Below are 10,350 nucleotides of genomic sequence, written 5' to 3'. Positions count from 1 at the left end.
CCATTTTTAATCATTGGGCGCTGACTATTGGACATTTAAGAGATGGATTCACATTGCAATTAATGGTGTTTCCAATCTGTTCCTTTACTTTTTTTTCTTTTGTTGATAGTGGACTGAACAGGGTTCAGCAACCTCATTGTAACAGAAAAGCATTTAAAAGACATATATGTATATGTGTGTGTGTGTGTATATATATATATATGTGTATATATATGTGTATATATATATATATATGTGTGTGTGTATATATATCTTTTTAGGCTGTTCTTTAAATGTGTTCTGCAGTGGCAATCCCTCTGATGGGAATATTGTGTCCAGCTTTGTGTACTGCACTTGGAGCAAAGTGGACTTTTTTGAGGATATTCATATGATAAACTTAAAAGGAAAAACTGTAATCAAAATGCACTGCTGGGAGAAAAATGTACCATAAAACCTGTGAAAATCTGATACAGATTTACAAGAGAGAAAAAACAAACATCTGTGTTTGTTTTTTCCTGAGGCATTCAAAGCATTTAGGGTGACTGCTTAGGGCAGTCTTCCCCACTGTGCTGTTGACATTGTTCATTTGAGTATTTTCTAACTCACTTCAGGCCAAAGTTCAACTCTTTATTAAAAAAAAAAAAACAACTGAACTTTTAAATAGGAAACACTTGAATCATATACCTGAAAAGTAACAGTGTTTGTGCTCAAAAATAAGAGGTAAGAAAAAATCATTAACATAGTAATTCCTAAACAAATAACAGCAGCAATTCTGCATTCTCCAAAGGTGAATAAATTGCAGTTAGAGATGGAAAAGATGAACAAGCAACATAAGGAAGAAGTTGACATCTATAAAAAAGACATAGAAACAAGAAAAGTAAATGAAAATAAACTTTGTGAAGAGGTGAGAGGTGTTAATTTTTACTGCAATTTAATTTTTTTTTAAATTTAAAATGTTTTTATGAAGCTTTATTGGCCAGAGTCCTTGCTCATATTTCAGTCTTATTAACATAAATGGAACTTGTGTTTGCCTGAGAGCAAAGCTTTAGTACATTAGGTGGTTAGGTTGAAGTATTTGAATATGTCTTTGAAAATGAGGACTCCATTAAAAATTCTTTCTTTCAAGATATAGTTCAAAGAAATTCCACCCTTGGTATAAGGTCAGCCCAGTTAAATTAGATTATAACTTCTCCCATGTTAGTATTTTTTTGCCCACACATATTTTGATGGCAATGCTAAGAAATGTTAGGGCAGAGTGCTTGAAATGGCCTTTTGGTTTGCAGTGAGCTTGCCTGCCACGGCTGTACCTTTGATCTTGCCCATTTTAACAATCTGCAGAAAAGATGAGGGATTGGAAAGGGATCTTAAAAGCAAACGAAGCCCAAGTGGGACTGCAAACTTTGCACCCACAGGGGGAAGAAGAAATTAAGATTTAAAAGAAATATATTATTATGTTGATGAATGAAATGCAATTTATTACTGACAGGTAGAAAAGATGAGGTTGCTTTGTGATGAAACTGCAATGATACAGAGAGAAACTGATGCCAGATGTCAGCACAAGATAACTGAGATGGTGGCACTGATGGAAAAGCACAAGGTCAGAGATTTTCCTGCTTGCCGTGGTTTGCAATGTGTGATACCATGTCAATACCATGTTTATAACTTGTGACACCATATTAATGACCTTTCAAAAGCAGAAACAGGTCTGAGTCTGGGAAAAGGAAGCTGAACACATGCTGCACTTTGCATCATCTAAAATCAAATTCATTTGAAGATTACGAACACATTCCTATGGGCATCTAAACTTCTGGGATTTTTATATTTTCTTTCAATTCAGGCTTCCTTTGATACCATGTGAATGCAATATATTTCAGTATCAGTTTGGCTCTTTCTCAGAGGTTACCTAGTGACTGTCAGCAGTTTAGCCTGACACATTTTAGTTTACCTTTCTATTCCTCATTTTGCAATATCTTTAGCAGATGCATTAATAAAGATGGCACAGCTGGCTCTTAGCGCTGAGCAGATATTGCTGCACAGAAATAAAGCACTCTCTGCCAGTCCACAAAATAATACTTGAATTGAGCATTTCCTGTTTTACAGTTTCTGCAGAAGCATCAATGAATCTTTTCTTTCTGAATCTTAAGGGCCTGGTTTGAAAAAAATGTTTTAAGGCTGGATAACTCTATAATTGCAACATTTAGTCACATGTTTCGAGTTTGTTGTTGGTTTGGTTTTTTTAACACAGAATGAATATGATAAAATGGTTGAAGAAAAAGATGCAGAGTTAAAAGTATATAAAATGAAACAGCAAAAGCAGTTCTCATCAGAAAGAGCCCTGGTAAGGAGCACTTTGCAATGGTCAATAATTCAGTGAAGGGGCTGATGTCCCTGTGTAGGGGTTTTATACTGGCTAAGTGCCAGGCACACACACAAAAAAACATTCAGTCATTTTTCTCTGCTGTAGTTGAGCAGAGGAGGGGAAAGAAAAATTCAAGGACTGAGTTCAGATAAGGATTAGGGGAAAACACTTTGAGGGTAAAGCACATTGAAACTTAAATAGTATAAAGTAATAATTATTAATAGAATTAAAAGTGAGTAATGAGAATTAAAATAAACCTTTAAAACATCTTTTTTCCCAGTCCCTCTCTCTTGCCCACAGACAGCACAGAGAGACAAAAGATGTGATCTTCAGTCACTCTGTGACTTCTAAAATCTTTTTTGAGTTTGCTTAGAGAGTTCCTTTTCCTGCTGTGCTCTGGGGTCTTTCCCACCAAGACAGTTCTCTGGGAACTTTTCCAGTGTGGTTTGAATTTTTACCAGTAGCAGTGCCACCCAACCTGCTGCAACAGATCTTATTCTGGGCACTAAAAACTCAAAATGTTTCTGAAAATAAATTGCAGTAGCAGTGTGTTTGTGTCTGCTCTTCCAGATAGTGTGTCATGTTCTGACTTCCCATTTTGATTAGGAAACTTCTGTTTTAAATATTTAGACTGTGCCCTCTCACCCCTGCTCTCCCAAGGGTTATAAGGTATTACCTTGAACACTTCTGATCAAGTACCTGTTTCTTACAGTGCTTCAGTCTTTGTTAAACAAGCTAAAGCAAAGCTTCAAGTATCAGGCTGAAAAGCACATAGAATTATCTTGTGTATCTAATGAGTGTCCCTGTTAATTACTGCCTCACTTGGGACTGTTTTCCTTTTTCTGGGCTGTGCATAGTTAACCCTGTCCTTTATTTAATTGTTTTTTAGGAAAATGAGCTGTCATGTTTGAAAAGGGAACTGTCCTCCCTTAAGGAACAACTGAAAGCAGAAATGGAAGAAAAGGTGGAGTTTTTTATTCCCTGAGCAGTGGGGGTGAGAGGTGTGGCCTGGGCTTGTGCTGTGGGAGGAGTTGGGTAAGAAATGAAACTGAACAGAAAAACAGTGACTTTGGAATGCCGGGCTTGTGCTAAATCTGGTCATGTATTTGTGTGAACTTTGTAACAGTCTGTGATTATAGATTATATATAAATAAATAAACAACAAAACAAAACTCTCCTTTATTTTTGGTAATTTTAACTAGCTAAAGCAAAAAAGTTCCCTAAACTGCAGAGTTTTTTTTCAGTGACTTTTGAATGCTGAGGTTGTACCAAACCTGGTCATATTTTTGTGTGAACTTTGTAACAGTCTGTGATTATAGACTGTGCTCTGTCATTACATCAAGAAGATTTTTAACAACTGAATTCAAATCAATATTTCCTTGCTGTCACATAACTCTTTGTAGGAGAATCTTGTAAAAGAGCACTCTGGCAGTATGATTGCTGAAAGTGAAAAGAAACACAAGGTAACTTTAACTTTTTAATTGCTTTTAGAATTTGGGAGTGTTTTTATGTGTAGAATCAATTGAAGTGCCATGAGAATTTATTTGCATTCAACAAAAGACATTGGAATGCTTTTGACTTCAAACTTTTTAAATTATAGAAAATACAAACTTATGTTCCTGGGACTCCTAAACCTTTTTTAGATCTATACAGTGAATCTATACATGTAAAAAATAGAAAGTCTCCAAATTATATTCCTAAAATTAAAAAAAATAAAAGTAAAAATAAAAAATGTGTTCTTCAGAACAGGAAGTCCCTTGGACAGTCCAAAATTGAAGTTTTGTAACTCCTAACAGTGAATTTTTCTTGTTGCATTTTTCTGCCTGTGTTTCTTACTTCTCTGTAGATGATTTTTTTTTTTTTCCCCCCGGGATAAGAAGGGATTTTAAAGGGTCACACCATTCCATGGAGATATTAGACAGCAGTTTCTGGAAGGGCTCCCAGTGTGTAATTTTTCTTGCTCAGTTGCTGATTTTTTATGTCTCTAGAATTGTTTTACTTAGGCTTACAAGTGTCCATTTGTAAAGGCACATTTCCTCTATGGTAGAGAAAAAAGCTGATATAGCTGTAAAAATGGTCAAAGTAGTCCTGACTGCAGAACTCACCCTTCTTCCTGTCAGGAGTTCACTTGTGGTTTTCACATTGCAGCAATGGAATCCAGCACCATTTTGATGTTATCTGTCTAAAAAAGGACTGCACTAGACCATTCAATGCTTCTCTGTTTAACTTCTAATGAAAAAACTATTTTAAGTAACACCAATCTTGATATAGCTATCAATCTTTCTCTGAAAGCCTTTTCCTGCAGTTTTGTTTGTTCCTATTTTCTTTGATGTTTGATAGAGTCCAATGTAGTGGCTACAGTTCAGAATAATCTGAATTTCTGCAGATAAGCATGGAGAACTTAAATACAATATGCCACGAAACTCAGCTCTTCCATAGCTTCCCCTTCATTCTCCTCATTTGGCAACAAAAATAGAATAAAACATGATATTTCCATCCCACCCCACTTTGTTTGGGTCTTTACTCCTTGTTTGGATGGAAAGAGAAGAGTTCCACCATTTCTCTCAGGTGAATTCTTGGACACTCAGACTGTAAACTGGGTCCTGATTTTGGCTTTAGATTCCATATTTACCCTATAAAATATGATCTAAAAATAGAAACATTTTCTTTCCTAGACATGTGTTATAAAGACTCCTCCAGTGGATAAAATGCAGAGTGGAAGAAGCACAAACCTGCCTGCAGAGCAGAGCAGCAGGAAAAAGCAGAAAGTGCTTGTGCAGCTGGACACTGAGTCGGACAGCTCTGAGCACACTGACCTCCTGGTAAGAGTCAGAGAACAAATCATGTGCTGAGCAGCTCTTTGTGCTCACTGCTGGGGCTGAGAATGGAAATAAAGAGCTTGGGCTTCCACATTCCAGCCAATATTTATCTGTATATTTTAATTTATTGGTTCTTTCTGGAATCGTAGTTGTATGTACATAATTAACATTCTTTTTATTGAACTGTTATGCCTCATAATGACAACTTTTCTTTTTCATAATTTAATATCTTTAGGCGGAAAGAAAAAGTAATTTTAATATAGTGTGACTACGTAACTTTTAATTTAACTTTCAACTTTTAATCATATAGAGCATAGTCTCGGAAGAAGAAACATTTAAAAATTTGTACAAAGATTATCCACAAGCTTCACAGTTACATTCCACAGCACCAAAAAAGGTATGTTAGCCTTTCCTAAGATTAAAGCAAGCAGTTAATCAGATTGTTTACAGAAACAAAAGGATGGCTTTATTTTCCTTCCCAGAGCCCAGCTCCATGCAGTGTGAAATCTCCAGGCTCTGCTCTGAAACTCAAAACCATGAGGAGAATGTGCGAGGCGGGCTGGACTGCGCTCTCCAAAATGGACAGGAAAAGGAAAATTAAAGATGCTGTAAAGCTCTTTGACTTAAGTGCAGAAATGCCCAGTGCTGTGGCCTTGCTTGCACGGTTGTTCTTCTCTCAGAGTTAGGAATTTGTTGCTTTTTTCTGTCATATTCAGTGTGTTTAATAATTCAAAATGTTGGGACAAAAATGAGCCAATTTTAAATTTTGAAATAAATAGAACTACATAAAAAGTTGTTTCAAAGCTGTTTCTGGCATTATAAACTCTGGTTTTAAAAACTTCTGTTCGTTTACATTTGCTCTGTTTTTCTTAACACATAAATACTTAGTGGAAGAAATGTAGCTGTTAAATGAATGTTCTTTTACATGAAGTCCTCTTGCTTTTTCCTGCATTTTAATGGCTGTTAGACCTGTCTTTTTAGACTGTTTTGTTTTCAGTATGTTAAAATGGTTTTGAAACTTCTAAAATTTCAGTAGAATTATTTGTATTTAAAAAGATTTCAGCTTCACAAGGAGTAAAATATGCACATTATAAGATTGTGAAAACAATGTTAAGATGCCATTAAATTCTTTATCTGAAATATAAAGTGTGGAACTATTTGTTGTTGCTTTAAATATTTGAACACAGACAGAAATCATCCACCAGCCTTCCTAGGACCTGCAGAAGTGCAAGGATAGATTAGAACATCTATTTCTGTATTAATTCTTGATTAATCTGTGTCAGGGTCTCTGGCTGGTCAGAGTGACCCTGAGAAAAGTTCCAAAGTCTCTTTTCCCAGCCCGGCGCTTGAAGAAGGAGTCAGGGCTCTTCATTTCTCAGTCTCAAGGTTGTTTCATTTATCTTATCTGTAAAAAATTTTCTCCTGCCCTGCTAAGGTCAGCTCAGCAGGACAGTCTGAGGCATTCTGCCTCCCCCAGGGCAGTGTTATGTCTTTATACTACAAACTACGTGTACAATGATTACAATTACTTTCCAATATCTATCATCTATGTTAGACAGTGAGCTTCTACTCTAAACCAATCTGTAAGTGCCACCATCACAGCAGAAGAAGAAGGAGAAAGCTGGACACACACAGTTCCCTCCATCTTGCCCCGTGAACCCCCATACCAGAAACCCCAAAATCTACTTTTTCACCCCGTAATAGCTTCACTAATATGCTACCTAAACTGTTGTGGCTTGCTGATCTTCATAGAAGGTTGGTAACTTGCTCCATGGGTCATAATCAAAACCACAGGGGCATTCTGGGGTCTGTGCCAAGGTCTCTGAGCCCTCTGGCAGGGGTCTGGGCTGCTCAGGACAGCCAGAGGGATGTCCTGGGTCCTGACAAATCTTGGTTTCACAACAATGACAAACCCTGCTTCAGAGCCTAGACATAACAAGAAAACTACAAGTACATCTTAATCCCCGAGACCTGAGCCCCCTGCCCATCGCTGGGGGCTGTGGGGGTTTCTCCCCCTGTCCCAGTGTAGGATTGATGGGGGTAGCAGGGTTGGGACACATGGAGATGAGAGATCACTGCAGCCAGGTCGTGGAACTTGGGGTTTATTGCAAAGGGCCTGGGTGCAGGGCCCTGCTGGGATTTGGGGTTTATTGCAAAGGGCCTGGGTGCAGGGACATTTTGGGATTTGGGGTTGTATTGCAAAGGGCCTGGGTGCAGGGCCCTACTGGGAGCTGCAGCCACAGCTCGGAGCAGGCCTAAGAGAAGAGAGGGGGAGAGAGGATGAGAGTGTAAGAGAGTAAAAGCATGAGAGAGTAAAAGGGGTAAGAGCATCAAAGGCAAGAGCTAAGATGTTATGAACAAAAATTCGGTTAATATTTTTTTGTGAGAAAAAGTTACAAAGAGGCAGCCAGATCACTGGCCCTGCCCAAGTTCTGTGTGTTTGGTTATTGTAATCACAGGTCGTTGTGGCTAATTGCTCCTTTTGTATTAGCAGAGCCTTGCCCGAGGCTAAGTTGTACTTTTCTCAGAATAGGGAAGACATCTGAGAAGGGGGGGGGGGGGGGGGTTATGCAAAGTGACTCCCAAGACCAGAATGCTTTGTGGGACCCCCGACTCCAAACTCACGGAGAAACCCCAAAAACAACGAGCCACCTAAGAGTTGAGAGACTGGAGCGATGTCTGGATGTTAGGAACGGAGTGCTGGGCCTGCAAGAGATGCTGGAAACCTTCATCGTTCCTCACCCTGTCTTCGAGATCCCCCGGGCCAGGTCTGGGAGGGAGCGGGATGCGGACCGAATTGACATCTGACAGGGACACCATGCTCTAAAAGCTCCCACGAGGACCGGATCCCCCAGCTCTGCCCCTTGTGGATAGAGCTGTGCTTATCCTCCTCCTCCTCCTCTGAGTCACCCTGGGAGAGACGACGGACGCTGCAGACCTGTCGAGCCACCCAATCCTGAGCTGATCACTTCTAATAAAGGCATTGAAAAGGAGAAGAAGACTCCTGGCCCTGTTTATTTCATAAGAGACAAGAGGTAAGAGCAAGAGTAAGAGAGGTAAGAGCTAAGACAGTGAAGTTCCCGTTACAATACAATAAATCTTCTTCTATGTTGAATATTCTGATTCTCACTAACTAATCTAGTACAATATAGAAATCCTACAGCATTTCCATACCGTCTGTAAGAATCACTACATTACCATACAGTGCTACATTTTAAACCCTAAAAACTCCTCTGTGGACCCCTTCTGTAGGGGCTGCTCTGACCCTGGGACCTGCCTGCAAGCAGAGGGAATTGTTTCATCAAAAGGGGATTACTTTCAGCGGCCTCACCATTATTTTCCCATTGTTCAGTAACTGAGGGATCTCAAAGCTTGCTTTCATTTCAATCTCGCTTATAGTTTCCATATTCTCAAAATCTTTTGCCAGACAATCATATTTGTAAGGCTTTCCTGTTTCATCTTCCTCTACACCCCAGAGCCGGCGCTGCTGTGGCCGTGGGGCAGAGGGGGTGCGAAAGGGGGATCCGGCATTGGTGCGGGAGGAAGGGCAGGGAGAGGAGAAGGGGAGGAGCAGGTACAGGAGCAGCACGAAGAGGAGCAGCCCGAGGAGGAGCAGCAGCAGGGCAAGGAGCATTGCGGGGTTCCACGGCGAGCCCGCAGCTCGGCTGGGCCCGGCAGCGTCGCATTGCCCCGCGTCCCGCAGGTGAGCGCCGAGGGGAAGCGGCAGCTCCGGGAGGGTTTTCTGGGGGAAGAGGAGGATTCTGCTGGGGTTTGGACCTTGCTGATTCCGGAGTTGGGAAAAGTGCATATTGTAGGGCTCTATGCAGATATTTACTGTGGGAATCCATAGAATCAGAGGCTTTTGGGAAAGCTGCAAAAGGCAGGCCTCAGAGACAGCAGAACTGTGAGTAGAGCGCAGCCATGAGATAGGTCAGCAGAAAAATTGTTTAAACTGTAGAAAAAGCAAGGGCAAATAGAACAATGGCCTGTGTGAATAGCTGAATAGCTATTGTGAATTGTCTGAATAGCTCTCTAAGCTGCAGAAAGTTTATCTAGCAAGATATTAGGAAGGTTAAAGCTTAAGAATAGAGCTCTGTGCGTTGTGTTTTAAGGCTTACAAGCAGGTATTGTATTCGAAATAAGCAAGCATTGTTTTAAGCAAAGGTACGTGTGCTTATGGTGTGTGAAAAACGCCAGTCACTTATTTTTAAAATTTTAAAAGTTTAATAGTAATAAAATGGTTCTAAAAATAGTAATACAATTAGAGTAATAATAATTTGGACAATTTGAATTAGGACAATACGAGACAACAAGTACTAAGAGTTACGGACGTCTGGGTACCTTTTTCTGGGCAGCATGAGCCCAAAAAGGACCCCCGCTAACAAAGATTAACCCTTAAAAACAATAGCCCATTGCATATTCATGCACTTCATACATGATGCATAAATTCCATTCAAACACAGGATTCTGTGGTTCTGGTCAGTGTCAGCTTCTTCCTCTGAATCCTAACAGCGCCTTCGAGGCAGGAAGAAGTTAGTTTCTTCTGATAAGACAGCAATAAATTCTTTTTCTCTGAAAGATTTAGGTGTCCTGTGGCTGCTATCTCGCTGCAAGTCCTTTCTTTAAAAAAGTATCTTACATGGCATCATTTTTATTTTAACAATTTTTATAACCTAAAACTATATTTAACATGGTACTTAAGAGAATTAATGCAGCATTACTTTCTAACACAACACATATAATATTCATTTTAATATTTGTGAAAAGCCAATCATTAAATACAGGCATTTTCACATTTACCATATGTATTTTGATGTATTGATTTGTAGTGCTGTATTAACAGTTTAATAATAAATGTAGTCTTGTAATTAAAAGGTTACTTTTGCAGTTTAAAGAAGAACTATGTTAGTGGGGTTTTTTTAAAGAAAGGAACGAGGCACTCGCACCAGATAGCAGCCAGAGGACACCTGAATCTTTCAGAGAAAAGAATTTATTGCTGTCTTATCAGAAGAAACGAACTTCTTCCCACCTCAAAGGGGCTGTTAGGATTAGAGGGAAGAGGTTAATGATGGCCAGACAGAATCTTGTGTTTGAATGGAATTTATGCATCATGTATGAGGTGTATGAATATGCAACAGGTTATTGTTTTTAAGGGTTAATCCTTTGCAAACGGGGGTCCTTTTTCGGGCTTGT

Source organism: Melospiza melodia, unplaced genomic scaffold, assembly GCF_035770615.1.
Source record: "Melospiza melodia melodia isolate bMelMel2 unplaced genomic scaffold, bMelMel2.pri scaffold_44, whole genome shotgun sequence".
NCBI lineage: Eukaryota > Metazoa > Chordata > Aves > Passeriformes > Passerellidae > Melospiza > Melospiza melodia.
The sequence above is the reverse complement of the archived record's forward strand: the minus strand, read 5'-3'. Positions refer to the sequence as shown.